The sequence below is a fragment of the Sapajus apella genome, unplaced genomic scaffold (assembly GCF_009761245.1).
Source record: "Sapajus apella isolate SASKATOON/1434 unplaced genomic scaffold, GSC_monkey_1.0 scaffold1, whole genome shotgun sequence".
Taxonomy (NCBI): domain Eukaryota; kingdom Metazoa; phylum Chordata; class Mammalia; order Primates; family Cebidae; genus Sapajus; species Sapajus apella.
The window spans coordinates 77,807,576-77,823,863 of record NW_022436941.1 but is presented as its reverse complement, the minus strand read 5'-3'; the positions used below and the strand labels follow the sequence as shown (position 1 = coordinate 77,823,863).

Genomic DNA, 16,288 nt, shown 5'->3' with positions numbered 1-16,288 from the left:
AAAAGTCAGGCTAGAACTCCCTCATGTGACAAGTGCAAAATCTTAAATAAAAGGTTAACCACCTGAATCCAGTAATGAAACATAGTATAACTAAATTCGGTTTAGTTACTATAAGGTTAGTGACCAATACTTCAGTTTAACATTCAAAATATCAATTTAATGTAGCTAACCGGCTTCACAGAATGAAGGAAAAATTTCTATTATCTCAATAGATTCAGAAATACCATTTGGTAAAACTTAACATCTGACAAGCAAACTCTTAGCAAACTGGAAACCGAAGAAAACTCTTTAAATTTAATAAAGGTATTTATGAAAAAAGAAATATTAACACCACAAAAAAAATCACTCAATATCGAAATGCTATAAACTTTTCTTCTGAAATCAGGAATGAGAAAAAGGTGCTTGCCATCACCATTTGTATTTGACACTGGAAATCTCAACCAAAGCAATAAAGCAAGGGGGGAAAAAAAAAACAAGAAAAGGCATAGGATTGGAAAATAATAAGAAAAATAGAAATATTATTAGACAGTGTGATTGAGTTATTGAAAAGAATCTACAGCTGAAGTGTTTCCATTAACCACAAAGTTTAGCAAATTTGCTGGATAGAAAAATCAACTGTATTTCTGATACTTGCAACGTGGTGAAAGTTGCAAAACAATAAAATTTGCAACAGCATCAAAAATATCAAATACATAGAAATACATCTAACAAAAGATGTATAAGACCACTACAGTGAACTATTTTTCTTTGTGTCAGTACCACATTTAACCATTGTACTTTATAGTAAGTATTGATATCAGATAGTTTTAAGTCTTTCCTGTTTCTTTTTTTACGGTTATATTGGCTCCTCCTGGCTACTTGCATTTCCATATAAATTTTGGAATAAGATTGTGAGTCTCCACTATGAGATAAAGCCTGTTGGCACTCTTATTAAAATATCATTGATTTTATGGGAGAACCGATGTCATTAAAATATATAGTCTTTCTACCCATGCATAATTTAGTCCCTCATTAATTTACATCTTTATTTTCTTTCAAAAATGGTTTCTAAATTTTTTTTTAATTTTTAATATATAGTGTTATAAATTTGGATTTCTTTTGGATAATTCAAAAGGATAGTTATTAGGAAAGAGCATAAAGGGAAGGAGAGATTATGTGTTTTCATGTAATGTATTAGTTCTTGATCTGAGGTTTCTTTCCTGTTCTATTTTTTTTTTAAGTCAAGATGAGAGGGGGCAATAACTCAAAATGAAACTAAGATGGCCACAATCCATCAAGAATGATATGTGTGATATGTGAATAGTGTTTGTAAGAACTCAAGAGGCACCCACTGGATGATCTTCTAGATCAGGGTTTTACAAACTACAGGTTATGTGTTTAGTGGGTTACAAACCAGCCTCATCTTCAATAAAAAAGATGATACAAATCATGACAGCACATTGTGTGCAGTAGGTTGAACATTATTTCATAACACTTTTGCTTAAGCTATATAAACATACATACACATAAATATATGTGTATCTCTGTAGACTGTGATGTGAAACCTATTGCTTATTGATTACAGTCAAAAATATTTGAAAAAATATGCTCTTGAAACCACCAACAGAATTCTAAATGTAATCACCTTATAATACCTAATACCTACCATTACCAGGTATTTCACATCTATACAATTTTTGTTTTTGCTCAGATTAAGCCTGTTTTATGAATATTAAGTTTATGATGGAATAGAAATGAACAAAAGTTAATGGTGAAAGACTCAGAATCAATGTATCAATTTAATAAGGAACTATAGGTTTTGAGTGAGTTAATTTGGGAAGACTATGAGAACAACAAAGTAATGAAGGTTACCAGGGCTCAGTGTCTTTGAAAGCAGATGTTCAAGAACTACTGGGCTTTAGCTCAGGAAGGGCATTAGAGGCAACAAACAATCCCTTTCATAAGGAGGCAGCAGGAGCTGCAGAGGCAGTGAGTGAAGATAAAGGGCAGCCGTCTGGAGGATGCCTGTCTGCGTCTGGCTCTCCATCTCCTCTCTGCCTTGCTCACCCTCCAGTTATCCCTGTAACTCATTCTTCCTGGACATAAGACAAGAACTTGGGACCTGCTGAATGGTGGGACTGAAAGAGCTGTAACACAAACAGGGCTGAAACACACCCCTGCTTGCCATGTTGCAGGCAAGAAGAGGGAGAGAAAAGGGAAGGAGAGAGGAACTGCAATCCTTCAGCCAGCCCAGACCTAGGAGCTCCCCAAGCCAGGAATGTAACACCCTCTTTGGAGCTCTGCAGTTCCTGGTGTCTCCAAGCTTCCAGGTACCACCACATTCCCCCATGCCAGCAATGGAAGCCACTTGTGGTACACCTGGTCCAGCCACAGCCTCACAGGGAGCTGGCACCTGCGCCAGCATCTGGAGCTTCCACCCTGCTGCAGCTGCATGCCTGGCTGTGCACAGTGGGCAGCTCCCTTGTTCAGGTACCCCTTGCCTTTTTGCACCTGGCTCACCCTTGGCTGGCATAAGATCCAGGCTGGTGGCACGAGTGCAGTGCAGCCTACCAGACTGAGTGGGTTGTACCAGCCCAGTGGGCTTGAGCAAAACTTGAGCAAAGGCACCAGTGACCAGAAAGGCTTCTGGCAGGCAAAGCAACACCCCAAGAATCCTGTGATATTTTCCCCATTTTGTAGGTAAAGCAAATGAGGCACAGAATTTTTAAGCAACCAATACACAGTGTTGCAGCTAAAAATTGTGGGGAATATAGAAAGAAAACAACTAAGAGTGGGCTATGAAGTAACCAGGAAAGAAGAAGATACTGAATTGTCAGCTTGACAAAATGGGGCTCTATACATTTCCCATAGAACTACAAGAGTTCACACACGCACTCAAGGTAAATAGATGCCTGAACTCCCACGGCCTTTACCTGACCACTTTTGTGTGGTATTTGTGGAAATGCCTGATGATATTTTTTTTTTTCCTCAAGAAAGATATCGTCTTTGAGGCTTCCAAACTAGTCCTCATAATGTTGAAAGTTACTAGGGGCTCATCAGGACATTAATGCACAATCCAAGAAACTTTATCATCAGGTGACTAAAATTCACCCTGCATGAGACATATTTTGGGAAATATAGCAAAATGGCTGGTAGACAGATGGTATTTTGTAGATCAAGAAAATAAACTATTTAATCCCTGGATCCATAGTCACTGGGGAGAAAACATCATCAAAACCCCAAACCCGAGTGAAATGCCCATTCCACAAGCACGGCTAACGTCAAACACTATCATTAGATGGTGGTTTCTCCACAAAGCGGTTAAAGGAACTTAAAAATTTGCTCAAAGGTGAGAGGAGAAGCAAGAAAGAGACAGAGGGCTAGCTATGACTAACAAATTTGAAGCACTTATTTAAAAGAGAGAGAGCTTTCAGCCTGACATTTGGACATTGCTTATGTGATGTGAACAGTTGTATCAAAGCCCTGACCTAAATTTAGTAGTCTAAAAAGAATTCAGTTTCTACTTCCACCCTTTTCCAAATGCCAGTTGAGATCTCATTTCTCAGACCCTTTTCATCCATAGGAAATCCCTGAGAACTTTACAAAAAATTTAAGAACAAAAAGGTCAGAAAGTTAAAACACAGTATGCAGTCTCTCTCCTTCCTAAAATGGCCATTTGGTTAAAATTCATTATAATGAAAGAGTTAAAATTCTGCACAGTTTAAGAACAACCAGTTGACCTTTAAATTTGCTGGTTTGAATCCAATCACCTTTCAACAAGCATGAAATCTGGCACAAGGCGTACTAACGCACACCAATTATTTTCATAGTGTACATGACTGATCTCACAGCGTCCTGTTTGGAAAAAAAGAATAGTGTTCATTTTCCAAAAGCCAGACTTAGAGGCTGAGTGTCTCTGTTAGTGGGTGGGATTTTCCTTTGGTAACTGTCTCCAAAATTTCCTTTGGAGGAGGCTTTTCCTTGAAAAAGCCCAGCATAATATCTTAAAGAAAATAACTTTTTCATTTTGTTTAAATTCTGTTAAATGAAATAGTTTCCTCCAACTTTCAGTATGTCAAAAGCAAAAGTAGCTGGGAAATAATTAATTACTATCCCTAGTTAAGAACTTTGCAAGCCATATATGTAGGAGAGAAAAAAAAATTCACTGCCAGTGAAAGGATGAAATACTGAATCCTACTTGGAGTAAGTGGATTAAAATCCAGAAACTCAAAACCAATCATTAAGAGACTTTCTACTCCCTAAAATGATTCTTTTTCTTTTTTTTAAAGTAATCCCCATGAGATTCTCCTAAATGGTGAGATCGTCTGATGTCTTCAAAATATAATTCAAATTACAATGTTCCTTCACAGGATTTTTAAGAACACACTGCATGGCTGTTTTGGTGCAACATACAGAGATAGGTGCCCTGATTGGGGGACTACACTGCAGCCAGATAGCCTCTGGTCAATTGCAAGACTGTGTTCCTTCTCACCTCCTTTCTCCTCTATCTCCATGGTTCCTGCTGTACTCCAACCCACTCCATTTCCGTCACAATGGAATGCTCTCCCATGTCAGCCAGTAACATGGACTACCGTCCCACACCTGCACCATATTCAAGCCAGAGTCACATTTGCCTTTGTTGAATCCTTTGCCTGAGGAGTGAGACTTCTGAGAGTCCCTAAATCCTCCTCTCAGCTCCTCACTCCAGTGGGAGACTTCTGCTGGCCATGCCCATGTTTGTCAGCCCCTCCCTGCCACAATATTTGATTTTCCTCCTCATTCACTCCCTTTATCTTGTGAGTCCAGAAGAGAGAAAGATCAGAATCTCACAGCAATGTAGGTAGTGGCTCGTGGGTTGTGGCCCCCAGCCAGGACTCAGATCTTCACCCACCTAGCCACTTCTGCTTTGGCACTGAGGAGGGAAGGGCTTGATTCAGGAAAAGAAGGCACTGCTTTGGTTGGGTACTATTCACAGACCATGTTAGAAAGACCCCTGGCCTGGGTCCCTGGCCCAGAAGGCCCCCTTGGAGATTCCCATCAGGACAGTCTGGTTATGTACATAGTCCTGAAGATTCCTCCAAAATCAAAGGGTTCCTCCCAGAGCCCTGGCAGAACAAGGTCATTCCACAGACATGCCAGGAAAGACAGGTAGCCAGAGTCTCTGTGGACCTCCCCACTGCCCCTCTCCTAATCTGACTCATTCCTGAGCAGATCTCTGTCACCAGCTTCTTCTAAGTAGCATTAAATTATGATCCTTTTTCCTTACTCCAGAACTGATCAGATTCCATGGTCCAGACACTTGTAATTAACACCAGCTCACAACTGATTTTCCTACCCCCTTTGGCCTCACCAAGATTTGATGAGCAGGAGAAATAAATGTCACTTTGCTACCATCCTCTGCTCAACCTCCAACAGAAAAACTCACATTACCTAAGTACAAAGCATAAAATACTGCTGGCCTACCCTGGCTTAGAGATTCTCCTTGCATATAGTAAATGTCTCCCCAAGCGATATCATCTTAAAATCTGAGACATGAAAAAGGACCCAACGTCCTACATGCCTGAAGAATTGCATAGCAATATATTTAGTTAACATTTTCTATTTTATTAATCAGGGTATACAATTCAGCTGTTGATGAGATCTGTTCAGGCTTCCCAGTCTCTCCTTTCTGACATCATCCTATATACCACCAGAAAAGCAGTATGATATTGGGAAAAAGAGATCTAAAGGCAGAAGACTAGGGCTTCACTCTCAGCAGTGTTAACTGAGTGACTTGGCGAAGTCACTGAAATTCACTGAAACCACAGTTTCCCCTTCTGTAAAATGGAGATAACAATATCAGCCTCACAGGGTGCTATGAAGGAAGCAAATGAAATAATGAAAATAAACATCCTTTTAAATTATAAACAGAGGATAAGGGAGAGGGGAGGGGGAAGGGGAGAAGAAGAAGAAAGAAAACAATCTCTCCTCTCTCTCACCTTCACACTAGGTGAAATAAAATGTTTAGACAGAAAAACCTAAAGAAGAGAATCCAAATAAAATATTCTTAGGAATTGTCAAAGGGAGAAGCCACTGGAATCTCCAAATCTGGCCAAGAGCTCAGCCTGAGCAGCATGTTTTGAACCCCTGAGTCCATGGAACCCTGCACTAAAGCTTTGGAACTCTGACCTGCAGAAAAAAGCCAAAATACTTTCCTCAGCTCATTCCCTGTAGTTTAAAAACAAGAGCAACTAAAGGGCAAGCTTGGGAAGCAAGGGGGCACAACCCCCTCAGGCCATTCACTTACTTTATCCCCAAGGCAAATCAACTTCAGGAGAACATTTCAGCTTTGTGTGTTCTGCTTGGTCCCACTCAAATGGGAAGTTCTGCTGGAGGCCAGAAATAGAAAACAGGAAGTCAACAGAACTGATTTTCCTAACTGCCCAAATGCAAATCCGTTATGGATGAGAATTAGAGTAAAATGTAAACCTCTTTTTAAGAAAGAAGGTCACATGCTGACTGTGTACAGAAAACATCCTATTCCAGGGAAGAAAGAAAGAAAGGAAAAATCCATCAGCTTCCTTCCTTAGTAAAGGAGGATTGACAGAGCTGGACTGACAGTGAAGTAAATGTTACGAAGTGTGTGCCCATCAGAACCACACTGCCACTAAAAATAATGAAGTGTCCCACTTCAATGCAGACACTGTTCTCCAAGCTGGTATCTCTAAAGGTGCTTTTCTTCAAGGGAGCAGAGACTAAAGTGACTCCCGTCTCAACTTTCTCATTACCATTAAGACTATTTTCTTAGAGTCCCACGTTTGACACTTTCAAGTTGAAACTCCAAGCTCCCCCGCCCCCGCTGCATATAGATCTCTTAGTTTCAATCACATACCATCATATCCTCCTTATTTGCATCAGTCAAATTCTGCTCATTCTTCTATGGCAGCTCCTGTGACATTTGCCAGGCCTCACCATTTCCTCAGCCATTTCTGGTCTGAATTCTCAGCTCCCCATGCAGGCTGCCTGCTCTCTTTTATAAACATACCAGATGAATCTTTCCAGTGTGCTGCTTCCCCTTTCCCCAGGTCTGCCACAGCTCCCTACTACCTACTGAGCGCATCTGATTGCCTCAGCCAGTGGTCTTGCCATACCTACCCAGCTTAGGCTGCGTGTTATAGGAGAAAGTACACTAGCACGGACACCAGATCGATCAGGTAAGACTCTAGCTTAGGGAAGCTTTATCATATCATACAGTGGCTGTGCGGATTGAGGAAAATTATAAAACTTCTCTGCACTTCAGTGTTCTCATTCACAGAATGAAGATATTAACACCTACCTACACAGTTACTAAGGATTGAATAGGATAATATGCACAAAGTGATCCTAGTGAGTTTCGGTGAGAAGAATGAATGCTTATGAGGTGCTTACCACATTCCAGGTTCTGTTCTGAGTGCTGTACCTGTGTTTACACAGGTATTATTATTATTCACCTTATTTTGCAGGAGAAAAACTTGAGGCAAGAGAGAGTAAGTTAAGTCACATACAAATCCATAGAAGAGCTAGCCTTTGAACGGCCTGAATCCAGTGCCCGCATGTGTAACGCCATGCTTCACTGCCTCCCATTTCCCCTTCCCTCCAACTTTCACTGGCTAACACAGCTCAGCAACCCACCTAAGTCCTTCTCATCCTTCCAGCCTTACCTCTACATTCCAGCTTCCCGTGATGGATGTTATGCTGCATTTTCTCTCCAATCTCACCTGATGTCTTGAAAGAAGCAGTTCAGTTATAGCATTCTCACTATACTCAACTCTACCATCTCTCTACTCTTTATCTTGCCCTCACATACAAATAAGCTTGTCATTCATTGTTCTTCAATTCTTTGGATAATCTATTCCTAGAAACTACATCTAAAAAATAGACCACATCCCCAAATTCCATCATGTCCAAAAGAAATATGTTCTTTCCATCAACACCCCAGCTGCCATCACCAAGCCAACTCACCTGACTTCCATTCACTTATCTAACAAACATTTACCAAGCATCTGCCAGGTTCATTTTGTCCATGAGGATGACGTGGGACTTGTTCCTCTATGAGCTCACATGTAATGAGGAGATCAGTGTTAACACAGAAGTTGTAAATAGGTTGTGACAAGTACTAAATGCATGCTGCTAATGGCATCATCACCTCTGGCTCTTCTCACCTGCACTAACCGTGTCGTGTCATGCACCAAAGCTGTCACACTGCCCCTTCCTCTTCATCGCGGTGCCAGCTGTGATTTGCTTGCACCCTACCTTGTTCCTGAACTATTTCAGCCCCTCACAACTTACCTTACTGCCTCATTCACCTGCCCTTCAAAACCAGCCCACCTTCTGATGCCCAATAACCTGATGTCACTCTCATATTTAAAACCCACAAATGCGGATGAACCAAATGCAAAGCCCTGAGCTTGGCCAGGCAACGTTGCCTGGAAACTTGACTTTCAATCCTTACATTGCTCTGTTCCCCCAACATACACACACTTCATGAACCACAGCTAAAAGAGACTTCCCGCAATTCTCTAAAAATGACTCACACTTCTATTTCCTGTTTTTCCCTTTACCCACCCTGGCCTCTCTCCCACTGCCTTCATTTTTTCATTAAACTCTGGAACTCAGGTGCTCCTGCTCCAAGGTTTAGGTCACAAGTTACCTCCTCTATGAAGCTTTCTCTCATTCTCCCACAATGTGTGAAAGCTCCATTCTCTGATTTGCTTTAGTCATCCATTTGCACTACAGTCATTTGTATATTCATCTTATGGTTTCTGTGCTTTAGGACAGGTACATTGTCTTAATCATCTTTGCTCAATACAGTGCCTAGCAGAGTGCCTCAAGTAAAATATGTGCTCAGTAAATAATACATGCATTTTTCCAATTTTTTTTGTATGCTATATAGTGAGGAAAATATCTCTTGAGAATCAACAAGCAGAAATCCAAAGTTTTTTTTTTTTTTTTCGTTAATATCATCTGTGATGATTAATTTTATGTGTCAACTTGGTTGGGCTTAGGGATGCCCAGATAGCCGGAAAAACATTACTGTATTTCTGGATGTGTCTGTCAGGGTGTTTCTGGGGGAAATTAGCATTTCAATCAGTGAACTAAATAAAGAAACACTGCCCTCACAAATGTGAGCTAGCATCATCCAATTTATTGAGAGTTCAGGTACAACAAAGAGGCAGGAGAAGGCAAACCCTCTTTCCTTGAACTGGGACATCCGTCTTCTCCTGCTCTGATATTGGAGTTCCTGGTTCTTGGGCCTTTTGATTCTGGAACTTGCACCAGTTCCTCCCCACACCCCTAGTTTCTCAGGCCTTCGGCATCAGACTGGGAGTTTGCCATTGGCTCCCCTGGTTCTCAGGCCTTTGGACTCAGACCGAATTATACTACTGGCTTTCCTGGTTGTCCAGCTTTAAGTTGACATATTGTGAGACTTTTCAGCCTCCATAATTGCATGAGCCAATTTCAATAATAAATCTCTTCTTATATATCTATACATTTCCTATCAGTTTTGTTTCTCTACAGAATCCTAATAGATTATCTAATTGTTTATCCAATAAGTCTTTTCCTCCCTCGACAATATGTTAGGCACAAGGGACACAAAAATAAAAACACAGACACCTGCACTCAATAAACTTACATTCAGTATCAGAGAGATTGGCACAGAATACAAATAAAATAAGGAGATACATGCAAAATAATATGAATTGCAAAATTACAGCAATTCATCACCAACTAGGTTTGTGACCTTGGGCAAATCATATTGTGAGCTAAATATTAATAAGTTTAAAATGCAAAATCAGAGGCAATCTATGAATTAATGATTCTAACCACTGCGAGGCCTCCTCTGCTGATGGCTGGCACATTGGCGTTAGGGCTTATGTTTGCAAAGATCCATTACTGATGCTTTAATTATAAGGAAATTAAGGCAACATCTAAAGAAAGGTTTAAAAAACAGCAGCCAAAATTGATAATTAAACAATGAAAAATTTGATCATCAGAACCACTTGATAAATACGTAAGTGAAATTTAAGGCCCTGAAATGCAGGGCAGGCCTAGTAGGAATGAATGTCCCAGTGGATGAGACGATGTCTTCGGGTTCCCACATTCCACCACCAGTATTCACCATATCTGGTTGGAAATGTGTGCATGTGAGTCAGCCTCCCCTCTATGACGTGAGTAGGGGCCACTTTTGGCTCAGCTCTGTATCCTCTACACATGACACTTGGCACATAGAAAGTATTCAATAAATGTTTATGAATGAAGCAATCAGTTATTTTCACGAAGAATTTACTGGGAATTTCACATGCTAAATCTAGAACAAATGATATGGTTCCTATCATCAAATAAAATCAATGAAAAACCTAAGATGTGGCCAGGCACGGTGGCTCACACCTGTAATCCCAGCACTTTGGGAGACCAAGGCAGGCAGATCACCTGAGGTTGGGAGTTTGAGACCAGCCTGACCAACATGGAGAAAGTCCATTTCTACTAAAAATACAAAATTAGCCAGGCGTGGTGGCGCATGCTTATAATCCCTGCTACTCTGGAGGCTGAGGTAGGAGAATCGCTTGAACCCAGGAGGCGGAAGTTGCAGTGAGCCAAGATAGCACCATGGCACTTTTAATCTTGTTGGCAACAAGAACAAAAATCCATCTCAAAAAAAAAAAAAAAAGAAAAAGAAAGAAAGAAAAGAAAAACCTAAGACATAAACTGCAAATCATGACTTGGTATTAGAGAGGGGTCATTATCTTGGCCGCCAAGAAGTAATTTCAAAATAACAAATTCTCTTTGTATTTCTTAAACACTGTGAAAAGGAATCTCAGTCTGCAGCAACAATTCCAAAACCCCTTCATTTCACGTGGTCATGTCACATCACACAAGCCCTGTCACGCGCCTCTCTCCTTCATACCCTCCCACCAAAACTGCTCTCCCAGACCTAGTCCTCAAACCTGTGCCCTTCTAACCTTCCACCTTTTCCTGTGATTCTGTATCACAAAAGCCCAAAAGAATTGCTCTGGCAAGATCTAACAGTCCCTGAAATGTCAGGAAGAGAAACAAAATAAGTAAGTAAAACTAGAACAATTCTTTGTAGGCAGTAAAACAACATCTCAGATCTACCATATATTATAACTGTTGGCCTGATGGCATATAGATAAAACATAAAGGTACACAAAGAAATCAAAAATGGTACAAAGAAACAAAAATGTTTAGATTTTTTATGCATCTACAATGTTTGGGAGACTTGTGATGTTCAATCACAAAATATTTATTAAGTACCTGCTCTAAGCATTTGTTTTGAAAGAGATACTGTGTCGGGGGTACCCAAGACCCCCGCTACATTTAGACATCACTAGAAGGACCCATGGGACCCAGTGTAGAGCTGTACTTTAGCTAAGATTTATTCCAGTGATATAGCAAGGATACACAGCCAGATCGTAAGGGAGAAAGCCACAGGCAGAGTCTGAAGGATTTTATGTGCAGACTTCCTGATGCTTCTGCCCACCACAGGAGATCACATAGAGTACAGCGAGGAAAATGCAACAATTTGTATATGACATTTCAGCCCAAGGAAGCTTCTTTTTAGAAACTCAGTGCCCAAGGTTTTTCATGGGGCCAATCACATAGGCACTCCCTGCCTAGCACATCAAAATAGTCCAGACTCCAAGCAGGGAAGCAGGTGTTCAAGCATAAACTGTGTTGTTTGGACGAAAGTCAAGGCACAGTGAACCACACTTATCAATTGACTGTTGACTGAGAGCACTCCAAGGGCGGACTTCCCAGTTACCAACCAAACGCTAACCTGGCAAGTAGGCCTTTCTAAGGGTAGCAGTGTCAAGCCTGCTATGTTAACTCTTTCCTGCACAGATACAAAAACCCAGTTTTTGTTTCAAGGCAATTAACATCAACAGAAATAAGATTTATACATAAAAATAGGCATTGCATACAGTAGCATCCTAGGTAACACTAAAGCAGAAATTCCCAAAATGTCCTCAAGTGCTTTTATCAGCATCATCAAGGTGCTGGTCAACCTAGCGGCTGCAGCCCAAACCATCCTGAGAAATAGAAGAATGGGGCATCAGTAAGAGCCACGGGCTGAGAGGAGATTACAGAAGACCTTGAATATCATAATGAGACATTTGAATTTGATTTCGTAGTCTTGGAAAGCCACTGAAGGTTTTCCTTTTTCTTCACCAGATAACAAGATCAAAATAGCATTGTTTGGAGGTGAATCCGATCACCTATGTAGAATATACTGAAGGAGGCTAAGACGAGAGGCCAAGAAACCAGAAGCTCAAAAGGAAAGAAAATGATCGTAATATGTAGGGACCACTCATTAGGAATTAGACACTGTTCAGGGTGCTTCCCGTGAATCCTGTCAACCTTCTAAGGCAGTTGCTATTGTTCCCATTTTGTAGCTTGCCAGTGTCATGCAAGTCAGGACAATAGAAAAGGAGCAGGGAATAGAAAAGGAAATAAAAAACTGAGAATAGAAAAAAAAAAAGAGTGGTGAGCCAGTGCTCAAGGGAAGGGAGAGGAAGTCATCACAGCTAACTCCTGAGCATATCTTGTTCTTTCTTTCCTTTGGGCCTTTTTTTAAGGAAAGAAAAAAGAAATTTATTAGTTCATATAAATGGAAGTCCAACAGGTAATTGGATTCAAAGCATGAAAAAATCTCTTTAAGACTCTCTTTGTCCATTGGTCTCTTGGTTCTATTTCCTGTGGTTTTCTTCAAAAGTTTTCTCGTTATCTGCTCTGCAGCTGGGAAAGGCACACTGCTTCCATATTTGGGCTGCATTGCCTGAATTTAACAGTTTCATCATGTATTTATAATGCAAATGACAAAGCAATAGCAATGATAACAGTAATAGTAATGTTATTAATAACTAATATTAAAATATATTTAATGCTTTTTCTCTGAAACTTTTTTATTAACAAATATTTTACATTGACTCTAATTTTCACTTGTTCAGATCATGTTTTAGTGATTTTTTAAATATACTTTAAGTTCCGGGATACATGTGCAGAACGTGCAGGTTTGTTACATAGGTATACATATGCCATGGTGGTTTGCTGCACCCATCAACCAGTCATCTACATTAGGCATTTCTCCTAATGCTATCCCTCCCCTTGCCCCCACCCCCAACAGGCCCCGGTGTGTGATGTTTCCCTCCCTGTGTCCATGTGTTCTTATTGTTCAACTCCCACTTGTGAGTGAGAACATGCAGTGTTTGGTTTTCTGTTCTTGTGTTAGTTTGCTCAGAATGCTGGGCCTTTTATTCTAAGAAGACAGGGAAAAGTCATCTTCCAAAAATGGTGGAACATAAAGAGAGAACTAAAAGCAGACATAGCCAAAAATTTTCCAAATGAGGTAAGAGAGGTGAAGGAATAGGATGTTCCGCCTTCTTCCTGTCTCAGACAGTAAGCAGTAGCTAAACTGGTAGCATTCTTTCATCTTCATTATCTCGGAGAAATTTACGCTACTAAAATTGTTTCTTCTTGATTATTTCCCTGACATGATGCAACCCCACAATCACTTAAGAACTGGGCTACTCTTGAGACTAATTCATAAGGTGTCTAAAATGAACAGTCCAGAAGCATCACAGTCTCATCAGGACACATTTATTAATCACTTGATTCCATCAACAGTGTTAGTGACACTGACCCCAAGGACTTTAGAGGATGCAACACAGAAATCTGCTCAATTGATAAATACCTACCTTAATTCTTACTTTATAAAAGCCAGAATTAAGTAATAAGACATGACAAGCCACTATTTAAGGGGAATTAATCTGTTGACTCAATTGGCATTTAAGCAGAGGCTAAAGACCATTAGAACAGATTGAAATGAATGTAGCAAAATAACTCAAAACTAGGTTACTGATCTTATCTTATTGAAAATCACTCCAAAATCTTTATTAGCCCTTACCATAACTTCCAAGGGGGCTGCCTGTATCTCTCTTATTCAGAATCCTTATTAGCCAAGTAAAGTGCTCAGCAGTGTGGCCAGGAAACGAGAAGGAGGAACTTGAACAAAATCCTTAAAATAGACCTCACCCCAAAGGCTTATGGAATGTCCCTTGTGATTGGGGAGAATTCATTCTGATTTTGGTAACCAGCTCAGTTACAGCTTGCTTGAGAATTCTTTTCCCCTAAGAGGTAATGCCAGGAAAAAGTGATATGAAGGGATTTGCCCAGGGTAATTTATGTATTTCTTTACATTTCAGCCTGCCCTGTACTTCATGCAGGTTGAACAGAAGTGTTTTCTGAGCACGTATTGTTACAGCCCTCTGAGATGGTGTAAAAGAATGAAAGAAGACATGACCTGCTTTCCAGGATTTTTCAGAAGAATAGTGGGATGAATACAGGTAAAAGCAAGATGAACACATGCAGGTGACTGTTAATGAACAGTGGCTAAATGCATGGTTATGGGAGTTGAACTGCCTAGGTTTAAATCCTGGCTCCACTAGTTACCACTTAGAGCAAGTCATATACTCTTTATAAGCCTCAGTTTCCCCTTCTGAGAACTGGGTTGATAACATCCACCTCATAAGGTCCTTGTTAAGGGTGGTAAGGTAATAAACATAAAATGATCAGCACATAAAAGGCGTTCAACAAATGTTAGCTACTATTACCATAAAAATGATCATTTTTGTTTTTACTACTGTTACTACTATTCCTACTGTCTTGCTATTCCCATCTATATTTTGTCCCATACCTTAAAGACAAGGAGGCTCCCAAGCTGTATGCCATGGTCCAAGTCAGATAGAATATCTGGCAGGGAGGCTAGGAGGCTCAGGGTCTGTCAAAAACAGCAAAGAAGAGTATTTCCGAGGGAGGAGATGGCTGTGGAGTGGAGTAAGCAGAGCCTGGATAAAGTAAATAGCTACATTTGCTCTGAATGACTTTCAGAACCAAGAAAGAGCACATGTTCACAGATCATATGATTTTCAGAGCTGGAAATTGACTTAGAAATCCTTGTTACTTTTTTTTTCAATGCAGCTTTTGGATAGCCATAAAAATTTTAAGCTTTCCTTTAATGTTATTTAAATTTTTAAAATAAATTCAGTAACAAGAAAAAAAAGGATGAACACAACAGTAACTTTGAAGCTATTTTATTTATATCTTAAAAGATACGTATTTTTTCCTTGGATCATGTGGCTACAATGTGAGCACTGAATCTGCTTGCTCACCACCAGCTTTTCACTCCTAAAGGATGGAGAAAACAGAGCCAGAGGCAGGCTGCGCTCCATGTCAAGCTTATCTGCTGCTTTATTCTCAAATACCTTAAGACCCTTTCACCCTGACTTTGATACACCCCATAGCAGGTCAGGACCCTGCTTACTCCAAAACCATAATTTTACAGACAACAGGACAATGAGACTCCACTGACTTATTATTAGCCACACAGCTAGTTGGCGAAGAAAGGAATCAGATATCCTGCTGATGGAGCGGAAGATTCAGAGAAGAAGGAGAAACAGGAAAATGAAGGCTTGCAATAATTTTCTGTGGAAAATCAAATGATGTGGGCAGCAAAAAAGGGGCTTAAGCAAAAAGATTGTTTAGGAAAAGCATTCTTGCTGCTGTATGCAGAGTGCAATAAATTAACCATGTCATATTCCTTATCTCTGCACCTTTTGCTACCAGAACCTAAAATATATACCAAAAAATATATTTAAAGGTAAAGTCCAGTTGTTTTTGTTTTTCATTTGAGTAAATTTTCTATTTATAATCAGTGATTAACCCATTTTAGGAATGAAGTAGAAATGAAGGGTTTTCTCCCCAGTGGGAATAACAAACTTGAAGGCTCTATGGCTAAAAATACAAATCCCATTGTGTTGCTTCTTTGCTGTTGTTTTTGAGACAAGGTCTTTGTGTTGCCCAGGCTGGAGTACATGGTGCCATCATGGATCACCATAGCCTCGACCTCCCAGGCTCAATCAATCCTCCCACCTGAGCCTCCCAAGTAGTTGGCATGCAGGAACACATCACCACACCTGACTAATTTTTGTATTTTTAGTAAAGACGGGGTTTCGCTCTGTTGCCCAGGCTGATCTCAAATTCCTGGGCTCAAGTGATCCACCCGCCTCAGCCTTCCAAAGTGCTAGGAATACAGGTGTAAGCCACTGCAGCTGCCTATAGCTTTTTCAGGGGCAAAAAGTTACAAATTGAGCACTCATTATCTTAGAGTCTTTTCAATGTTCTCCAAATCAAAAGTCAAGTTTCAATCCTACTTCCCTAAGCAGAGAGTTCTTCCCAGCTTAGAGTTTCATTTCAAGGAACTGATGGCAAGGAT

At 40.3% G+C, this 16,288-nt stretch overlaps 1 protein-coding gene across 1 annotated transcript in view; it reads right to left on the bottom strand.

The window, feature by feature from the left end:
- The window catches only part of PDE4D (phosphodiesterase 4D), a 1,549,195-nt gene extending 1,542,673 nt beyond the window's left edge, over positions 1–6,522 (bottom strand). Inside the window, exon 1 of the mRNA XM_032281891.1 lies at positions 6,266–6,522. The gene's annotated coding sequence lies outside the window, so the exon portion shown is untranslated. The remainder of the gene's footprint in view (positions 1–6,265) is intronic.
- Between the last annotated feature and the right edge of the window lie 9,766 nt (positions 6,523–16,288).